The sequence below is a fragment of the Lycorma delicatula genome, chromosome 9, assembly GCF_047948215.1.
Source record: "Lycorma delicatula isolate Av1 chromosome 9, ASM4794821v1, whole genome shotgun sequence".
Lineage (NCBI taxonomy): Eukaryota > Metazoa > Arthropoda > Insecta > Hemiptera > Fulgoridae > Lycorma > Lycorma delicatula.
In genome coordinates this window covers 17,785,393-17,806,936 of record NC_134463.1, presented here as the reverse complement: position 1 = coordinate 17,806,936, position 21,544 = coordinate 17,785,393, and the positions used below count along the sequence as shown (strand labels likewise).

The following is a 21,544-nucleotide window of genomic DNA, read 5'->3' as shown; positions in this document are numbered from 1 at the left end:
GCATACGTAAGTGTTGACCGCGCAGCTGTCGTAATCAGTCTTGTTTTGCTGGGCTAAGGGCCTGCCCGCACTGCCATCAGTCGACCTAATGTGGCAATAACTGCTTCACATTTAGTTTTCATCTCCCGGAGATGGGTGGTGAAGAGCCCTGATCTATCTACCTAGATACCTTGCACTCCACCACCCTAACCCCGTCAACCTCGATTGCTATAGTTTGAAGTCCATGCGTCCCACAATAGCTACCGTCTTCCTTGGAGCAAGTTTCATTCCTTTCCTCCGTAGCCAGACACTGATTCATGTTATTGCAATATTGGCGGTGTTTTCCACCTGCCTTTCCGTGCGGCTAGCAAGTAGTAGTGCCAGATCGTTGGCATACGTGACCACCTCTGCCCAGTCTTGAAGCTCCATCTTCAGGAGGTCGTCGTATATCATATAACACAAGAGTGGACCTAGCACCGACCCTTGTGGAACCCCACACTTAGTGACGAAACGCATCACCTCTTCTGTATAGGCGATGATACTCCGATCGTGGAGATAGTTGTTAGCTATCGCCACCAGATATTCACTCAGGCCCCTGCTCCTGATCCCTTCCAGGGAACACTATAAAATGCGTTTCGCCAGGTGCCTGCCCCAAAGTCTTGGCCCAGTCCACAACGTAACGAATAGAGTCAACGGTCGCTTTCCTTTGAGAGTCCTCCTCTAGCCAATTTCTTCCCATATTCGGTTCACAGTCAGCCTCTCGTAAAGCTTCGCCAGCTCGTTTAGAAGACAGACTGGTCTGTACCTTTCTTACTGATGTTCAGTAACCGGTTTCGGGAGCAGAACCAGTCTAGCCTCCTTCAAATTTTGAGGGAAAGTCCGATTCGTCAACGCCTTGTTCATGAGCTCTAATACTACCCAGGCGTGGTGACTCACCAGGTTGTTAACGGTAATGCCAGGAACTTCGTCCGGTCCCGGGGCTCTTCTGTCCTGTAATTACCAGGGCCGCAGTCCACAGATCCTCTTCCGAAGGTCTGAAAATCGCGCTTCACCCAATCCAGATCCATGACTGGGAAGAGGGTTGATACCGCTCTCGTCGTTTGATCCTTGGAAAGGAGAGGGAGTCGCTTACCAAACCTTTTCATGACGATTAGATAAGCCCTCCCCCACGGTTTGTCAATCAGATCCTATATCAAGCGATCCCAGGCCTTCCGGATTTCCTCCCTGAGGCTTCTCTTGGTCCGGTGATATTCTTCCCCAGCCAAACCCCCGTATATGATCACTACTGTAAACCACTCGCACTGATCTCTATAAAATTGGATAGGGGATCTCGTGTATTGGAATTGGTAAAATTTGAACACTAAATGAGTGGTAGAACTAACTAAAATGAATTGTTGCTTGCGCAGATGTAATATACGTATAAAACCACTTTTCAACCGATGCAGTAGAAGTGTTCTGATTTTGTATTTTGAACACTGATCTCTATATAAATTTTCTATAACTGTCCGTAAATTTCTGCTTGTGTTGCAAAAATGACCGTTCTTTTGGTTATCTGACTTAAGTAAAGTACGCATCCTACCATCACTATTATAGTCGCGTATGCCTACAATGGTTTTATTTATTTCCCAGCAGCTCATTCCGCGGCGCTGGAGTATGCTTCAATATTGAACACTTTTTTCCTGTTTATCATCGGGGAATTACCGTCAGGTATTACTTCAGAGGATGATATATACGAGTTTTAAGTGAAGTACAGTCTCAGGTCGACCATTTCTGAGATGTGTGGTTGACTAGTGTGACAAGAAGAATTTGTCACGGACCACCACGCATCATCTTTACCGTTGGGCACGTCCGGCCTGGACTAGTTAGTTTCACTTTAGAAACCTACAGACAGTGACAACAGATGTCGTAGACGAGGTATCGAGTATGTTCTGATCACGCCAGAAAGATTGTCTAAATACGTAGAAAATGTATGCAGACATGTTAGGCTAAGGGAAGGTCCGAGTAAGCGTAGAGTCTATTGGTGGTCCTCTGTCATAGCCGAAAGCAGAGCTGCAATTCTTGCCTCGAGGAGGAGGCTGCAGCAAGATACTAAAAGGAACGGTAGGGTTGACGAGGGGCTAAGAGAAGATTACTGCCGTGTCAGGAAGGCATTAACAAAGGCAATAAAGGACGCCAACGTCAGAGCATGGCATGATCTGCTGGAAGACCTTGAAGTAAACCCCTGAGGGATGATTACAAACTGGTCATGGACCGATTTGGAAGATCAGCCTCCCTCTTTCTAGTGAGGTGGCGTTGCGAGTTGTAGAGGAAGTCTTCCCAGTAGTTGAGTCAGAATGGAGAGAGATGACAATTTAATACAACGCGAGGTTCACGATCGGGGAGCTCAAGAATGCTGCGGTGACATTACACCCCAACAAGAGTCCAGGACCAGATTTGGTTCCAGGTAAATTAGTCAAGGAAATGGTGGCCAGATACCCCTGGATTGTGTTAGACGCCTTTAATCAGGCCCTAGAGGGCTCTCGTTTCCGGTGTGTTGAGAATTGGCACGACTGTTTCTGGTACTGAAGAAGAGGGATACAGAGATGGAAGGAGTCACGTATCGACCTATCTGTCTATTAAACACGATCAGTAAACTATTTAAAAGACATTGTTGATCGTGAATTGGCGGAGTTAGAAATGACGGGGGATTGTTCCCTAGACAATACGGTTTTGTGAAGGGGAGGTCCACGTTTGATGCGTTTTAATTCTAACTGGTCTGCATACTGAGCACCTGGCGTCAAAGGAGGATTCCTTAGTGGTCCTGCTAGACGTCAGGAAAGCTTTCGGCTCTCTCTGTAATCAACGAAGAATTACGAGAAAGGAATATTAGTAATTATTTGAGGGGCATAAGAATTATTTTACTCTTATCTACTCCAGAGTAAAATACATGTATTTACCGAGGAGGGCGAAATTCCGGTAGAGATATTCGGGGGGTTCCACAAGGGTCTATTCTTGGACCTTTGACGGAGTATTGAGACTGGAGTTTGAAGGGGACGCCGAACAGATAGCTTATGCCGACGAACAAGAAGTGGAGGATTGTGCAGCAGTCGCGGTCGATAGTATACAAATGTGGCTTGAAGAAAAAGGACTGACATTAGCGCCTAATAAGTCACCGGCAGTCGCCTTAACAGGCAGGAGAAGAATCGGAGAAATAGGAGTCAGAGTAGGTGGCATGATAATCCTCATATCTAGATGTATTAAATATCTATGCGTATCGTTGCAGATCGTAGGCTACATACGGAGCACTTGAGCAAGGTAACGCAGCGTCCCGAGGCTGTGATTGGTAAGCTAAGCAGGCTCATTACCACATACTAAGCAGGTCCATGTTCATCGAAAAGGAGACTGATTTTGTCAATTGCAATGACAGTTATTTTATACGTGGGGCGAGGCCTTTGATAAGAAGAACTTAAATAAGATATCTGCTCTGCAGAGGAGAGCTGCAATATGAATTGTGTCCGCATATGTGACTATATCGATATACTGATGTAATAGATGGGACGAGATTAGACACTGATTTGGAATAAGTCAATTGCATCCGGAAAACACGCTGCAGTACATGCTAAAAGGAAAACATGAATGGGATAACGTAGCCTGTATGGTAACCAGAATAATACAAATCAAGGGGAGTGGTATGGGGACAGTTACTGGAGGTAGGGAAATACAAGGCAGCCCTGCTTATGAGAGGGCGGTTCGCTGAGGTGGGCCGCTCTCGATGATTGACCGTTGAGTTAGGGGAAAATTGAAAAGACCGGAGACCCGGCCAGATTCCCTCCTTGCTTCTTGGAGGGGATCTGGTTTGAGATATGGCGCAAAGGAAAGATCGAGTCCCGGCCTACTGGGTGAGCGACCCCCATAGGGCACGGATTCACCGGATCCTGTGGGGTCCCGGGAGGTTAGAGGCCATGCAACCATTGAGAATCGCAATGCGTAACTGGTGAACCATCATCGGTGGTCTTGGGGAATAAAAACCACCAAAGCACACTGGTACCCACGATCTAGTATTCAACTCCGTATAAAAGTAACTACTACCTTTACTAGAACGTTGGAACTCTCGACTTCGAAATCAGCTGATTTTCGAAGAAGCGTTCATCATAGACCAACTAAACTTGTGGGGTCAATATTGAACATTTTATTGTATTTTACGCCATAAGGATCCCCTATCCAGTTATATAGAGATCAGTGACCACACGGTCCAATTTTGTTTAAGAAATGACATATACATTTTATATCTATTTAATAAACAAATTTGACTGTAATTAAAGTTTTCTTAAAGCAGCTAGTGCACGTGTATTCTTCAGGTTTATGGTGTTAAGCGGTAAGTATCAAATTAGAAATGATCACTGGATGTAAAATATTAATTAGAAGAGATTTTCAGGTTTGTTTCTTTTGCTACAGATCTCAGAAATCCTGTCTGATGTCCTTACAGGACTTTGCCTTCTTTAAATGAAGTTGATTCTCTTTAGAGGATAATATCCACTAAGATTAACATATGAACTTCCCACTACATAATTTTTAGTTATTTTAAGGCAGATAATATTTTGGAAAAAAAAGTTTTATTAATGCAATCTGATTTTTGCAAATTAAGGAAGCAGGAGGGAGAGACTTGTTGGGGCAAGACGGCTCTGAATCTCCCTCGTCGATGTGGTACTTTTATTTTTCTGAGAGTAAAACGCATCTCAAAAAAACGAGAGTAAGTTTATCCTGTGAATAGAGGTTTACATTAAAAACAAAAAATACTGCTCAGTAAGAAGTCTACAGCTTTAGCAGCTTAAAACAGACTTAAGATTATGGATAGCATTCCTACCCATAATTTAATTTTGAAGAAAGTAGTTTGTTGAAGGACACTATTGGAAAAATAGTTTTTATACGATAAAATTTTTAAGTCTTTTGCAGCTTCGATTACCAATATCTATCGGTTCAAATTTATCTTTTACTTCAAAGAGGAAGTCGTACTCAAAGTTTGGTAATTTGTTTTGATTTTCATTTTTTCCTAATTCAATTATAAATATTCAGGTACCACATAAAATAGATGTAATAACTTAGACAAATAAATAAATTTTCTGAATCTTTGTTCCCGAAATATTACCTTGCGCGAGCATTTACTTGCCTAGTATTTTAGTAAAAATTCTTTTTGAATAATAAACTATACTAAAATAGTATTTCATACTCTTGCTAGAATTATTACGGCAATATCCAGTAAACACTGGCTGTGGTTGTCTATAAATTATGAGTTATTTGTTTATTTTGTTTTTATGGCTAACTACAAAAAAAGACACCGAAAATCCAATTATATATTTAAAAAACCTGCAGGTGATCGAGGAATAAATGAAAAAGAGAAAGTTAGTATGTGAAGTGTTATATGACACTGTGCTTGTTTAAATATAAGTTGAGGTGATATTTGTAGGTTATGTCAAACTTAAAGAATGTAAGTACAGTTTCATAACTGATTTCATTAGTTCCTCGCGAATAAAATAGACAATAGTAATAACAATAAATTTATTTATTTTCAACTGCATCAATTCATAATACATACATGAAAAACACAAGAAACCCATGAAGTATAACCCAGTGAGTAGGTCTAGTAGTTTACTACCCACAAAGCTAAAGCTTGACCATATAGGTAAGAGTATCAGATCAACAATTTAATAAATAAAAAATTAAAATAAAAAACCCTTAATACACTTAACAACACATATGCACTATTTTCTTCAGTCATTTTTCTCTCACTTAAGACAACACTGTTAGTAGATATATAGTGAGAGAAAAATGTAAATATCTTTACATTTGTATCAGGTTGGTGTCAATAAAGATACCATTTAATACAATTAAAATTTAATATGATTGCAATCAACATTTTGGTTATTAATGAATCTAATAAGCTTTACCATAAAATATATGCGAAAACAAATCATTAATAAACATTATGAATAGAATATGCTTAAGAACTGATTCCTGAGGAGACTCCACAGTTCACCTACAGGATATTGCTAACAATCGCGCACAAATATGCAGTTACTTCGGCCCTCCAGATAATATGCAAAACATTTTAAAGCTAAACCTTTAATGTCTGCACTATACATTTTATCTAATACAAGCAAATGTTTAACTGTATCTGTTGATTTATGAATATCAAGAAATAAGCCAGAAATCTTTTAACCATAAAAGTCAGAAACCATAAAATTATTAGCAATTTCACTTTCATCAGAAACAACTTTACCATATACACATATTACAGATAGTTTATTTTTGATAGCACACATACCAGTTCACTGATTTATAATTCTCCACAGATTCTTGGCAGGTAATTCCTTCATATTTTTAAAATATTGTTTTTTAGCTGTCGTAATCTCATCTCTCTTTTTCTTCAGTTGATACCCAGCAGTGGTATCCGTAATTTAATTTTGAATAAAGTAGTAAAAGTAGATTTGTTGAAGGACACTATTGGAAAAATATTTTTTATATGATAAAATTTTTTAATGCATATAAACTAATATCTTTTCACTTTGTATATGCAAATTCCATGAAAATTTGTCATCTACCATCAACCTTAAGTATTTAATAAAATTCACCTGAGATGACTCAGTTGCATTGTAATTGAGTATGAGCACAATTACCATTACCGTATATTAATGGAGCTAATAAGCTGGAAGCAAACATAAAAATTAGATATTGGGATTTTAAAGCATTAAGAGCTAATATATTGACATAAAACCATAAGCCTGAATTTTCCAGATAAGTCAGAAATCTAAAATGTTTTTTAGATGAATATACTAGAGCAGTATCATCTGCAAAACATATAGCTTTACCATAACATTTATGTAAAAATAGGTCATTAATAAATATTATAAATAGAATAGCTCCAAGAACCATATCCATTAAAAATATTCACAATTTCATTCTCATCAGAATCAACATTACCATTTACAAATTTTATTTTTAATAGTAGGCATACCAGTATAGGGGTTTATAATTTTTCACTGATTCTTAGTAGGTAATAAATATTTTTAAAATATTAAATTTTAGCTGCCATAATCCACACATCTATCTTTTTTTAAATTTAATGTGTTCAGTATAATTTTGTGGCTGTGAGGATTTTTACACCCTTTCTTATACAGTCCATCTGAGAAATTGTATGCCATGGACAACAGCCCAACTGTTGTCCATGGCATAAATTAAAATAACAGATTTTGATTAATTAATATACTGTAATAAAATATAAAAAAGTTATTAAAACTGAAAATCAACATCATTATCAAGAATTTTACTGCAATCATGTTCATATAAATATGACCTTAATTTATCATAATCCAGAACCTCTTTAAAATCCTTAACAAAATTATTTTGAGTTCTGTCCTTAGAAATAGCATGGCAACAGCCCTATGACCATTAAAATGTCAGAATAACAACATTATAAATATTTTGTTTATATAAACTTGATTTATAAAAAATGTGATAAATACAGGTTAGCTTATTATCAGTAACTCTAGTATCCGAGCGATGATAATGGTAAAACATTTTTCGCCAGAAAAAAAACTAGTATAAAAATTAACTAAGGAGCTGTACTCATTCATAGTGAGTATTTGTAGATATTGTTAATCATTATTATCCATTCTTTCATTAATATTTATGTTAATATTAACCATTAATAAGGTATCGCGTGTTGGAATTGTAGGAAGAAGAAGGTGAAGGTCAAATTTCAAGTCTAATTTTGCTTATTCCAGCCATAAACACTAAGAGTGTAAAAACTAAACTAAATATATTCCTAAAGAATAACATCTGTATCCAGTATACAATCTATTGTCATACAAATAAAACCCTCCATAACAGATGCAAACACAATAAGCCCAGTAGCTTTAGAAAAATTACTACACACAAAAAATTATGTAATCCATTATTCTATATAAAGAAGCCTCATCTCATCAACTGATTTCATGCATGTTTCAGATAGAAAGACAATATCTTGTTTAATCTTCCAGCTGCTTACCAAACACAAAAAAGTATCAAAATTCTTCAAAAATGCACATCTAACCAGTAACCAGTAAAAATGAATTTGCATAACATGTACAACAAACATATTTTTTCACACACACCCATAGATATCACTAATATCTCCTTGTCAATTAAGTACAGACAAAACAACTCTCTCACGCACGCATTCATACACTCTTATCACACACACATTCCCATAACTAAAAAGAAAAAAATCATCAATCTATCTATCCAGAGAAAGACACTACTCGTATGAAGCTCCTAAACAAATCGTAGGTTAACTCTTCATTAATTACTGGTGGTATACAATAGAATACAAAGTGAAAATGCTTAACTTAAAATATAGTAAAAAAAATTGAGTAAGTACTGTAATTTAATTTATATAATTAAGTAATTGACTGTTTCTATATAATACACAAGCAGAAATGGAATTGAAAAACAAGTAATTTTAGTAACTCAGCAGTCCCCTTTAAGAGTCTTATTTCACTACATTTATGATTTAACTTGTATTCCAATTATCATTAACAATATGTATTTAATTATTACATATGTATTTCAGTACATGGCTTTAAGGATTTAAGTCTGAAGATGATTATAAGGATGATTATAACTTTAACTGCAGACATATTATTTATTTAACAGTACCATAAATTTTCCCATTGTGGAGCAAAACTTTTCTCTATAGATTTAGCTGGCCACCTTGAAGCCTCCAATTTTCAGTAGACATAGATTCATTCATGTAAACAAAGTTATATCATATTAATTCTCCCAACTAATATTGAAAGTTTAACAATTTTACTTTAGGATCTCAACTTTAGTTCAAAAGCAATTAAATTTGACAATTCAATAGAGGTAGTCTGCAAGTTTCAGAATTTCTTTAAAAAATTGTGTGATAATTGTCAATCATTACTTCATTTAACTGAAACCCAATTACAGGTGATATTCTATTCAAAATATCAAAAATATGCTCAGGTTTCCTCAAAGGGATCCCAATTATATTTTCTCAACTACTGGTTTATATTATTATTTTTAGTATTTAAAATTTTTGACAAATTTTATTTAACTTCAAATTTTCATCATTTATTTTCAACAGTTTATTAGAGAAATATATTATAATCATGTTATTCCATTTTTGAATTTATGGAAGTATCATTTCAATATTATCAATTGATAATCTTTTTTTCGTGTTTCAATTAAAATTTCATTTTCAATGTTATCAGATTTGCTTAAAATCAAATCCAATTTATCTTCAACTGATAAACTCTCTTTAATTTGTCTTTCCCCTTACCTTTTTCTCTTTTGTACCAGAACTTGTTCTTGATGTCATTTGAAATTTATGAATTATTAATTCTGTTAAAAATTTTACTTAATAAAAAGTTAATTTTCAATAAATACTACCAGTGTTGACACAGATAAGGTTATAGATGTTGAAATACTTAGAAAATACTGCCATATGATTGAAAATTTAAAAAATGCTCAAGAAAAAGTGGAAAGTACTGCTTTAGGATGAACTATTCTGGAGGAAGTATTTGATGATCTGCGAGTAATAGTAATAATAATTCAAAGTACCTGGGTGATAGTGATTGCAAAGCCTTCGTTTAGGTACTTGAAGATTACAAAGGAAAAAACTTGATGTAAATTCCTATTTGGTACTGGAAGATTGACTGATAGGGAAATAAACAGCTTGCAGAATTATTTTGGTCTTGTCTTGCTATTTGATGAAACCTAAACAGTTTAGAAAATGAGAAGAAATGTTTTACATAAAATATACATTTATCAAAGACCGCCCAAAAATTCCTGTTGGGGAAAAATTTCTGGTGCAAATTCAATAGATGCAAAATCACAGGTGAGCAGTGTACTCATAAACATTCTTTACCACCAGATGTAGCTCAAGTTATCAAATCAATCTTTGAAAGCCTATCAGATAGAAACCTGTTATGGAAATATTTACATGTAATTACCCAAAATCCCATGGAATCTTTTTATAGTCATCTGGAACAGACTTCCCAAAATGTTTTCATTGGATTTTATGCATTCAAAGTTGAAGTATATGGTGCTGTCTTGTCTTTCAATGAAGTTGCTTAGGAAATTATGTTTAAATAAACACTTAGTATTTTAACCTGGTCATAGTGCACTAAATATCTTCGAAGAAACTGACAGAGCAAGAATTAGTAAGGGACTACTTCATGCAGTTCTATTTCTGAAAATTCTTATTCTTTAATTCTTAAGTATAATTTTCTCAAAAACTTGTTGAGCTAGGATGATGAAATTTATGCTAGAACCTTATTAGAATGTTTTAAATGTGCTCTTTGTAGCTATTAATTACACAACAGAAAAATTTGTTCATTATTTTTTTATAGCAAAAACAGAAAAATTGGGTAAATTAAAAAAGTTTAAAGTTATTTAACTATACAAAAGTCAGTAAAAAGTGAAAATTATGAGGTAAATAACTTTGTTTTTGAATCAAAAAGGTATCGTAAATACTTCTAAAAATGTAAAATTTACATTAATGATATAGCTAGCCTATATTACCTCCTCTTAAAAAAATTAAAAAAGTTTTCAATTCTAGTGATGGGTTGATCTCATAGAATCAAATATCCAATTTAATGGTATATTTTCTTACAGTCAGGTTTTTTTTTGTACTTACGAGTTAGTAATGAATGATATTAGAATGAAGGGATACCAAGGGTGAAATTGGGTAGTGAAAAGGGTTATGAATCATATTATATAATACTATAGGTTTTAATTTTATAAGTATATTATGTTTTGTTATTTGCAAATTATATTTGACATTGATCTAATTAATTGGTCTTGGGTAAGACTTTTAACTACTTCAATCTGCTTCTTCTCTTGCACTGCCTACTTCCTTGAAGAGATAGGAACCATGAAAATTGTATCACTCACAAACAGTTATGTGGGCAATATAATTTCCAACAAGATCCCCATTTATTGTGCCACGGTGGTAGTATCCTTAAATAGCCAGCTGCTTCTTTATTGGTACTAAGTGGGACGTAACCTCTACCTGCGGTAGTATATGGAAACATTGTTTCCTTACTAGTAGTTGCATAATAAGCCAGAAATTAGCTTAGATGCATACTGTAATATAATAATTAAAAAATATAATAATATAATTTAAAATTACTTAGATTTAATTTTATCATTATATATTTGTATTACACCTGACTGGTCTTGTGGTTAAGTTGTTGCAACAGCTGATTTTTGAAGTGGAGGGTTCTGCGATTAGAATCTTAGTAAAAGCTATTTAATCTTAGTAAAACCGGTGTACTTTGGTGGTTGGGGTTCAATTAACTACACATTTCAGGATTGGTAGGTCTGGGTCTGGTACGAGACTACATTTCATTTGCTTGTCACTTATATCATCCTCATATAATTGGGCCATAGGGGTTGCTTATTGTTCACAAGTTGAACATATTGCAATGTACACTTTACAAATATAAAAAAGTTTTGTATAGTACTATATTTTTCAATATTATTATTTTTCTTTCTCATTGATTTTATTAAAATCTTATTTAAAAAGTAAAAGCTATGTGTGAAATTTAATATTGTTATAACAATATTTGTTATAATATTATTATATTTAGAAAGTATATGCAGAAATTATCTCGTTAAAATGAATTTTAGAAGTACAAACTAACCTCCACTTCAGCTACCATGTAATCAAGATATCACATCTATTTGAATTCTGATTAAAGTTAGAAAATCATTATTGATAGAAATGTAAATATTACATAATTTATTACATCTAGAGGTCTTCACAGATAAAATAGTTTTGGTATGCATATGTGTTTGCTGGAACAAAAAGATCACTTCTCCCTCTCTTTTACTTAAGTAACTTTCAAAGCAGAAGGAAAGTGATAAAAATATAGTTATTTGACCTCTTGGCCTCTAACTTTATGAAGTAATTTAGTTAAATATGACAAAAAACAAAAAATGCTTTTGCTGTTTCCATCCTGGGCAAAATTACTATAAACCAATGAGTTGTGGGTGGAATGAGCACGTGCTGCCTGGAAGTAACTTTTACTGCCCCTCTTACCACTTTCTTTATTGGTAGATTGCCCATACTTACTATTTATCTCTTTTCCCATTCACTTGATGATGAGTTATGTGAATGCCAGTCAGATGCTCTACCTCTACCTGTGGTCACTGAGACCTTGACAGCCAGTGCAAAGACCTTTAATTAGCAAATGTATTACCTTTCAACTTGACTAACATGTAAATTTTAATCATCATTGTGTGAATGCCCTGCCAGAGAAATCAGTGTACTTAAAATGTTTTATGATCACGATCACAAACTCAGTTCATTTTGTTCTGTGTTTGGGTTGCATATGTAGTGTGATGGACTACTACTATACTTCTATAGTATTAATAATTATTTTTAGTGGTAAGTGTTGTATTGTGTAAGTCTAAAAAATTCATATACAGTATAATTATCAGGATGAAAAAACACAGAAAAAACTATACAGTTAGTGATGATAAAAAACAAATGCCGTACTATAAATACTGTAATATTGAAATTAACAGTAGCAAGAGCCTTATGCATATACTTGCAAATACCCCTTAGTATAAAGCAAATGTAGAATATACAAATCACCATCTTTAGTGTAGCCACCAGTCTATTAACAGCATCTTTTCCTCATTACATAATAAAGTTACTGAAGCAAAATTGCAGAGAATAATCTTCCTTTAGAATTAATGGGTACATTACCATCATTAATATAATAAAAGCAATCGCTCCTGATAGTGCAATAATTAAAATATTAAATGTGGTTGCACTGATGCTTTATATTTAATAAATAATGCTTTAGCGGTTGATGCTAGAGATATCTTATCAGAAAACTCTTTCTCTTTGATTGCTGATAAATCAGTAAACATTTCTTTTACAAAATCATTAGCTGTTGCTATGAGTCAAAAATGAAGACTCATTCTTAAGCATCACTGACAAGTCAGTAGTTCATCTTTGTTCAAAACAATTATTTTGCTGCTTGAAGAATTAGAAGTACCACTTACAAACTTGTTAGGATTTACCACTCCACAGAGAATAATGCCTCTATAATGATGGGGCAGCAAACAGGAATAAGCTTAAAGAGTTGAATGAACATTTATATATATATCTAGATGCATTTGGCACAGCGTTAGTGTGTAGACTTCACAAGCTTGTACTGCAAATACCTTCCACATGTTGTTGAAGAGCTCTATAGTGACATATCCAATTTTATTCTAAAGAAACCAGAAAGATTAGAAGAATTTAAGGTGATTCAACATTAAAGCTCATAACTTAAATTAGGTGAAATATGATGGTTGTTTATAAATTATGTAGTTCAAAGGATTGTAGAACAGTGGAATGTTTTACTGTCTTATTTTAATTTTTGTGTTGAAGATGGAATAGAGCAAGCCCAGTCAATTTTAAATTCTCTTCAAGACCCTGTCATAAAGGTGTATTTTTTTATTTGTGGCCATTTTCCTACCACTTGTAACACACCTAAACTTAAAGTGTATCAGGAGACTTCATATAGGTTTCATCATTTGCTCTTAAATCTTGCAGACAATAGAGATTCTTATACTGCCTATAGAGGCTCTTATACAGCAGCTGAAGAACATGGAATAAATTGAAAAAACCATAAGGAATTTTAAGTCAAGTGTCTATCCTTTTATTTTGGATTCTGCAAACAAGTTTTGAAGAGGGTGGATTTTTTCAATCCCCTTTTAAGAAATATGTCTGTGCTGATTCCAGAAAATTGCAAAAGAAGTGTTAGTATCATGCTATTAACTGTACATTTCCCTAATGTAATTGCAAAAAGTGTTTTGATGTAGGCGGGGAATGAGAGTTAGCCAAGTCCACAGAGTTATTGAAAAGGAATCAAGAATTTATGAAATTTTGGAACACTACTTTTGAAATGAAAAATACTGTTGGTGATACATCATCTCAAATTTTACAAAATTTTTTAAGGCAATGATCTGCTTACCACATTCCTATTCTGCTGCAGCAGGAGGTATCTTTTCTGCTGTTGCTGTTAACAAGACCAAATTGTGAAACAAAACTCCAATCCTCTACAATATGGGCTCCTAATAAAGGAGAAACTGAAACATTCATCAGCCCAAAATTCACACATTTCAAAACTAATTATTGTCCTTGTAAAGTCTTATAAGGATTAAGAAAAGGCTAAAATGTGTGTATTTTACACGAACGCATATTAGAATAAAATAATCTAATCTAAATAAAATAATCATTATTATTTTTATCCTTGCAATAATAATTTTTGATGTTTATTTTTCTACTGAACTAAATTAATTATGAACTTTTTTTTTAGTTTTGGTGGTACTACATTATTCCATGTAAGTTATTGATAAATACCACTGTAGGGATAATTATACTGTAGGATTGCAAAAGATACAAAAGTAATTTTTTTCATAGCGTGAACTATAAACCAGCGTCCTGGAAAGCAGTTACGATAAGAAAACATTAATCAACTTTATTTCTTATAGGCTTATTCAAAAAATAAACTAAGAATTCTAAATAACTGTTATAAATTTAGTAAATTACTGACCTAGCTAGTTTTTAAATGTTGAAAGTAACAAACATTATACACGATGTACTTACTCTGACTTCGTAAATCAGGTGAAACTACAGAAAAACATTACTACAATCACAGTTAAAAAGACTAGTGGTGAACGCGTCTTTGTAAATCAGCTGATTTCGAAGTCGAGAGTTCTAACATTCAAATTCTATTAAAGGCAGTTACTTTTATACGGACTTGAACACTAGATCGTGGATACCGGTGGTTGGTGGTTGGGTTTCAATTAACCACACATCTCAGAAATGGTCGACCTGAGGGAACATGATCATGAAGTGTTTTCTATAGACAAAAGGAGTTCCGCTGAAATTCATATGCTGTTCATTTCATATAATATTAATACTTTAAAAATAAAGAAATTATGAAGGCATAATTGAAATTAAATTAAGCATGATTTTAATGAAAAATTCAGTAATGGCTCCCCAAGCATTAAGAAGTTGGGTAAATATCTACTTCTGTTCATAATTTTAAATGTGTTCATGAGGTAATTTTGCAGGATAGAGAAGATAATGGTGATAAAATTACTGTTAACCAAAGTTTCGGCTATATAAAACTTATCTGCATAAAAAAAACCACTCGCAACAGACTTTGCAAAATCTATTTGCAATAGAATTAGCTATAATAAAGTCTCTATCTATAATGAAATCCACTGACTAACTGGCAGTGTAGAGTTGAGAGTTGATTAATTAATAATAACACTGATCAATATGATTTGTGTCACACGAGTACCAATAGGTGTATTTAATGCAGTTTTTTATATTTTTCAAATATGTATTCAGAATTTCTCCATCACCCACAGTTTTTTTATTATTTTAATTCTTTTAAATATTTTAAAAAGTTTTTTCATCCATTTGTCCACTGTAAAGTAAAAGCTATTAGAGCATTGTAATTATGATGGGACCAAATGAGCTAACGCAAAGGGTAGTGTTGCTACTGTTGTGCAGGTTCAGATGTGTATAGACATGTACAATGTGACCTAGTGTTGCACACTCATCAGAACGATGCCAGTTGTAAGGTATTAGTGAACCAGTAAACACGTCATTGTAACTGCTTTGTGTGTCTGAATTATTGTATATTGCATATTTATAACTTTATTTCTTTTAATTAGTCTTTAGTTACAAAATGCCTAGAGTTTGTTCAAATCATTCTAACAATTTTTCTTATGTACGTGGTGAAGTGATGCTCAAGTCCCAAAGGTGAAACCTTACTCCTTTAGTAAAAAATGTTATGAATTTTATTTTGGGTGTAAAGTCAGGGACCAAACAAGGACCTGGGCCCCACATATCTGTTTTTTGTCATGTTCTAGGCTTCTCACTGCATGGAAAAATGGCACACGCCACACACCATTTTCTATCTCTGTGATTTGGAGGGAACCCAAAGATCACTCTTCTGACTGTTATTTCTGTTTAACAAACATTAAAAAGGTTACTCAAAATTAACACATACAGTGGTGTACCCTAACTTGCAATCTGTAATGAGACCAGTTCCACACTGTGAAGAGCTGCCCGTACCAAGAGCTGCCTCCAGAACGTGTGACAATAAATAAAGAGAGCTCAGAGTCTAATGGAAGCAAGGAAGAAAAAGAAACAGATTCTGTTAACACAACTTTTGAACAAAGGACAGTTTATCTGAGCCTCATTTACTGACTCAAGAAAATCTTAATCTCATACAAGATTTAAATTTATCCAAAAAACAGTCTGAAATGCTTGCTTCCCGGCTAAAAGGATGGAATCTTCTTCAAAAGAGTACAAAGATATGTATGTATTGTAATCATCATTTTGAATTTAAAGACTGTTTTTTGAAGAAAATGGCTTCGTGTTTTGTAACGACATTTCTTCTCTTATGGAGACACTTTGTAATGAAGATAAACCAACAGAATGGCACTTGTTCATTGATTCCTCGAAAGTTAGTTTAAAAGCTGTGCTTCTGCATAATGGCAATAAATTCCTATCAGTACCTGTGGCTCACTCTGCTAGTATAAAATAAACATATAAAACTTTTAATTTATATTGGAAAAGCCAATGTGCAATGTATGAATGGAATATTTGTAGTGATATGAAGGTAATTGCACTTATTCTTGGTATGCAGCTTTGTTAAACAAAGTACTGTTGTTTTTTGTGTGATTGGGATAGTAGGGACAGAAAAAACCATTTCATTAGAAAAGAATGGTCTAAATGTGTATCGCTCAATGCTGAACAGAAAAATGTGAAACATGACCCATTGTGTAATCCTAAAAATGTGTATCTACTTCTGTTATACATTAAATTAGGATTAATGAAGAATTTTGTCAAGGCCATGGACAACACTACTGGTTTCATATGCTTAAAACAGAAGTTTCCTAAAATTAGTGATGTAAAAATTAAAGAAGGAATATTTGTGAGTCCACATATACGATCACTAATACATGATGAAAAGTTTGAGGAACTATTTATTGAATCCACTGGAGAAACCAGCTTGGCAAGCATTCAAAAATTTTACTCAGAGTTTTTGGGGAAATTGAAAGGCGGAAAATTATCGTGATATTGTCAACAATTTTATAACATCTATAAAAATTTGGGTTGTAATATGTCCTTAAAAGTACACTTCCTGCACTTGCACCTAGATTTCTTCATGGAAAATCTTGGTACAGTTAGTAATTAGTATGGGGAGCACTTTCATTAGGAAATTTCAGTTATGGAAAAGTATTTGCCCTGAAGTATCAGGTCAAATGGAATCCTAATATGCTAGCCGATAATTGTTGGACTATCAAGAGGGTTGCTCCACAGGCAAAATATAGCAGAAAATCGTAACTTCTTACTTTGAGTGAGTCAGATGTTTGAATATTGTGTAGTTAAGAATGTAGAAAGTATTAAAATGTTTGAAATTATAAATACCTGCTCTCGGAAACCTTGCATGATGAGGAAAAACCGATATCATATTTGATTTCAGAAGAAAGAATAATATCAAAATCACACATTTTTCTTCCAGAGACAAAAAAAAAATTATTTTTTGTTCCCCAGCGAAACTGAAACATTTTTTAAATGTTCTATTCAATCATATTCATTATGATAAAGTAAAACACTAAAACTATATTACATGCAGAACCTTTGAAAAATTTCAGCATTTAAATCCCTCCTATCCACACAAAACATTTCCTTGCAAAGAAAAATGAATTAAAATGAACTGACAAAACAAAAGTAACAGAGATCTATTATTACTTGTACTAAATAGATCATATAAGCTGACAGTACTCATTTGGTTTAAGCAAGCAGTAATAGCACCATAAAGAAAGAATAATTCTTATATAGCAAATAATTTCTGACATGATATCATGTTATAAAAATTTTGTATTATTATCAAGTATCCTTGAAATATTACACTTACAATTACATATAAAACAGATAGATAAATTTGTTGTTTTTTCATTCACTAACAGATATTGCAATACAGACAGCAGATTGATTTTTTCCAACTCCTGACCAATGAACATTAGTATGCATTGTAGCTGAATAATGGATTAGGATTCTGTCATAAATAAGGTTTAATATTATGTAACACTAACAGACTTAATTCTAATTTAGCCTATCCAGTGCTAAAATCAGCTGCTATAAGAAGCCTAGATAAAAATTATTAGAAAGGAACCATGGCTACAGTACTCCCCCTCATAAGCAGGCATAACTTGACTGATGTAATGATGTAATGACTGATGTAGTAGCTGACAAGATTTAAATTATAACATTAAACATATGGAGCATAGTCAACCTTCTTAACAAAGGACCAGCAGTTTTCTTCTTACCACAGACCCATTAAAATTTGTAATAGATCTGAAAAATATTCAATTCTTCAATCAATGAATAAGGAATCCAGTTATTCTATCCTTTACATTTAATAATATTACTATCGATATCAACTTATATTAATTAATATAACTATCAGTCTTCACAACCTCTCTATAAAACTATATATAAAATAAAATAAACTAAAATGGTAAATTTCAACATATGAATCAAATTTAAAAATTAATTTTCAGTGCATTACTCATTAAAAACATTAAATAAGTTTAATCAAATAAACAACATTCAGTCCAAAATATGTTATACTGCTTCTTGAAATAGAGCTGATAAACTGTAAAAAAAGAATAATATTTTTAAGATATATACATATTAAATTGTACAGAGTGAGCAACATAAAACCGAACGCATAGTGAAACCACTACCCAACATTATTTATGAAAGACTCTCACACAACTAGTATGACTAGTGGATGTACATATATGTTACTACTAATTGTTGTTTCTGTTTGTCAGGTGGTTACATGTCAGTGTAGTATACATTTTGTTGCGGTGCAGTATTGTGAGTGCAGTTGTGTTTGTGTAAAACACCTTATTCAATCCAGGAGAGGATAGCTACAGTTGAGGCCTACATTCGTTCTGGGTTGTATGAAGAATCACATCAAGTACATGTAGAAAAATTTCCAAATGCCTGAATTCCAGCGAAGAATAGCATACATGATTTAGTTAAATAATGGTGTACAACAGGTTCAGTTTCAAATGCAAAATGAAATGGGCAACTTTCATTAGGACTCCACAGGCCATTGCTGATATTTAAAAGAGAATTACTGCCAGGCCAAAAAAAACTCTACACAATTTATCCCAACAACCTGGTGTTAAATACACATCTTGTCATATTCTTCATGAATTAAGATTCAAACCATATCGTGTTACAACTGTGCTTCAACTGAAGGAGACAGACAACAAGCTGTCAGCAGAGGACGGTAGCTTCTATGTTCCCCAGAGTGGTCTACTTGTGATTTTTGCATCTAATCTAAGGAAGTTTATGCATCTAATCCCTCACAATATTAATGAACTGAAGGTGAACATTAATGAGAAATCAATGCAATTGACAACATTTTGTGTGACGACTTTCAATATGATCAGTTGAGGACAAAAGTGCATCGATGTCCAGGGTGGTCATTTTGAACATCTTTTGTAACAATAAGGTAAATAAATGCAACATTTAAATTATATTTTATGTTTTTCTTATTTAATTTATGCGTATCAATCATAAAATTTCATTCCAACATAACCTACTGATTCTGCAGCGATTATGTTATGGGTTCAGTTTTATGTTGCTCACTCTGTATTATTCAAAGTAAAAGTTACAAATATAAATTTATTTAAAGACTAGTGGTTAAATAATACAGCTTTGTTTAGTTGCCATAAATATTGTTTTTTTTTTTTTTAAGAGCCACTTTATGAAAATGTTCTCTTTTCCCCTAGGATGTTTCAGTCTAGTATTACAGTGACGTTATAGTAACATTCGTTCTATCACATCTTTCAAAACATGCCAATAATTCATTTTTATCTAAATAACTAATAGAATTTTTTATTTGCTTATTTAAGAAGCACAGAAATAAAAAAAAAAATCCAATAATAAATATTTTTTCACCTCAGCATGTTAATTCAAATATATGAAAAAATGTTTATTTTTATAAAATGATAATAAAAATACTGTCTTTTGCACAGAATAAACATTTCAGTTACGGGAGCTTCAATAAATCGCAAACTTGTCAGAGAACATGACATTCTTTTTAATATTTGCTCTCAGAAAGCATTCAGTCAATAACTAACATGCATAAACACATTGATCAAGGCCATTGCCCCTCAATTCATTAACTGTAACTGGATGAAAACATTTAACTTTTAAGTCCTTCTGCATACAGTCTCGCACTGTCCATCTTGTAATGCTTAATTCTCCAGAACGTCTGGGCATTGATTTCATCGGAGATTGTTGAATCGATGTCTCCACAGCAACATGTCTCAGCTCAAGTACTCGACATCCCATTACGTGGTGCATCAAGAACACTTTCCAATGCAAAAGCCTTCTTCTCCTATGTCAGTAACATTTGCTGTGATGGTGATGATTTCCCAAAATGCACAAAGAAGTTATTCATAATATTCTCCAAGTGTGTGGACGTTCATGAACCCACACACAACCTAATAAATGCTCTTCAACAGTGCACATACTCATTATATGCCATCATTCCACAATCAACTACTACTAAGGTCATCCCACCATGAATGAACACATTGGATGACCCCCACCATGGCTTATCCTCCCCACCTTTTCCAGCAGCACTGAGCAATATCAACATTGAGAATTGGCAGCAGTAGAGAGCCCAATTAAGCTGTATTTATTAGTCTTAGTATGGGTGGGGGACTTCCCACCCATATAGAACAAATATATATACTTGTAGCCTCTCTTATTAAGAAGAAAATTATATAAAAATTTTAGTAGAAAAGTTGTATTTTCAATTAGTAGTTGAGAAACAAACTTAAATTAGTAAGATTTAGCACTTCATTATTGTTCCTCTGAGATTCAGTTACGGCTACAAAATAGGCTACAAATTATGGCTACATAATAGGAGACAACACAACAGTCTAAATAACATTTTGCAGAAACCATTTACAAATATTTTGTAGACTAACAATGATCAACTTACTACAACCAAAACTAACACTAAAATCTGATACAATTTCACAGATTGCATTAACTACTTTCAAAAATAAACTACTTATAAAAAGTCAGATCTGTGAATTACCACTACGCTTACATCAAGTAACTCATGAAATATTTTGCAGTTGATTAGCACAGATCGGTATCATAAAAATTGGGAAATATATATTAACTAATTTAACATTGTGAATAGTTTCACACAAACCCTATGGATAACAGAAATGTTTACAGTTTCTAACTACGATGACAAACCATATCTAACACAGAAAAGAATTAGTAAATATTTAACAAGCAGATTAAAAAAAATAATTTTATCTGTATTAACCTTAAAGCTTATGCACAGATAAAAATTATAATTAATTCCTAACAAAAATCTTTTTTATCAAGTGGTCCTCCCAAAATATTGATCTTTCTATTGTTCATATTATGTTACTTATATTGTAACATAAT

The 21,544-nt window shown here is 33.4% G+C and overlaps 1 long non-coding RNA gene across 1 annotated transcript; it reads left to right on the top strand.

The window, feature by feature from the left end:
* The first annotated feature begins 5,208 nt into the window (after nt 1–5,208).
* LOC142330031 (uncharacterized) lies at nt 5,209–19,604 on the top strand. The gene is made up of 2 exons (XR_012757652.1): nt 5,209–5,443; nt 18,886–19,604. It is a non-coding gene; the product is annotated as an uncharacterized LOC142330031 (long non-coding RNA).
* The last annotated feature ends 1,940 nt before the right edge of the window (nt 19,605–21,544 follow it).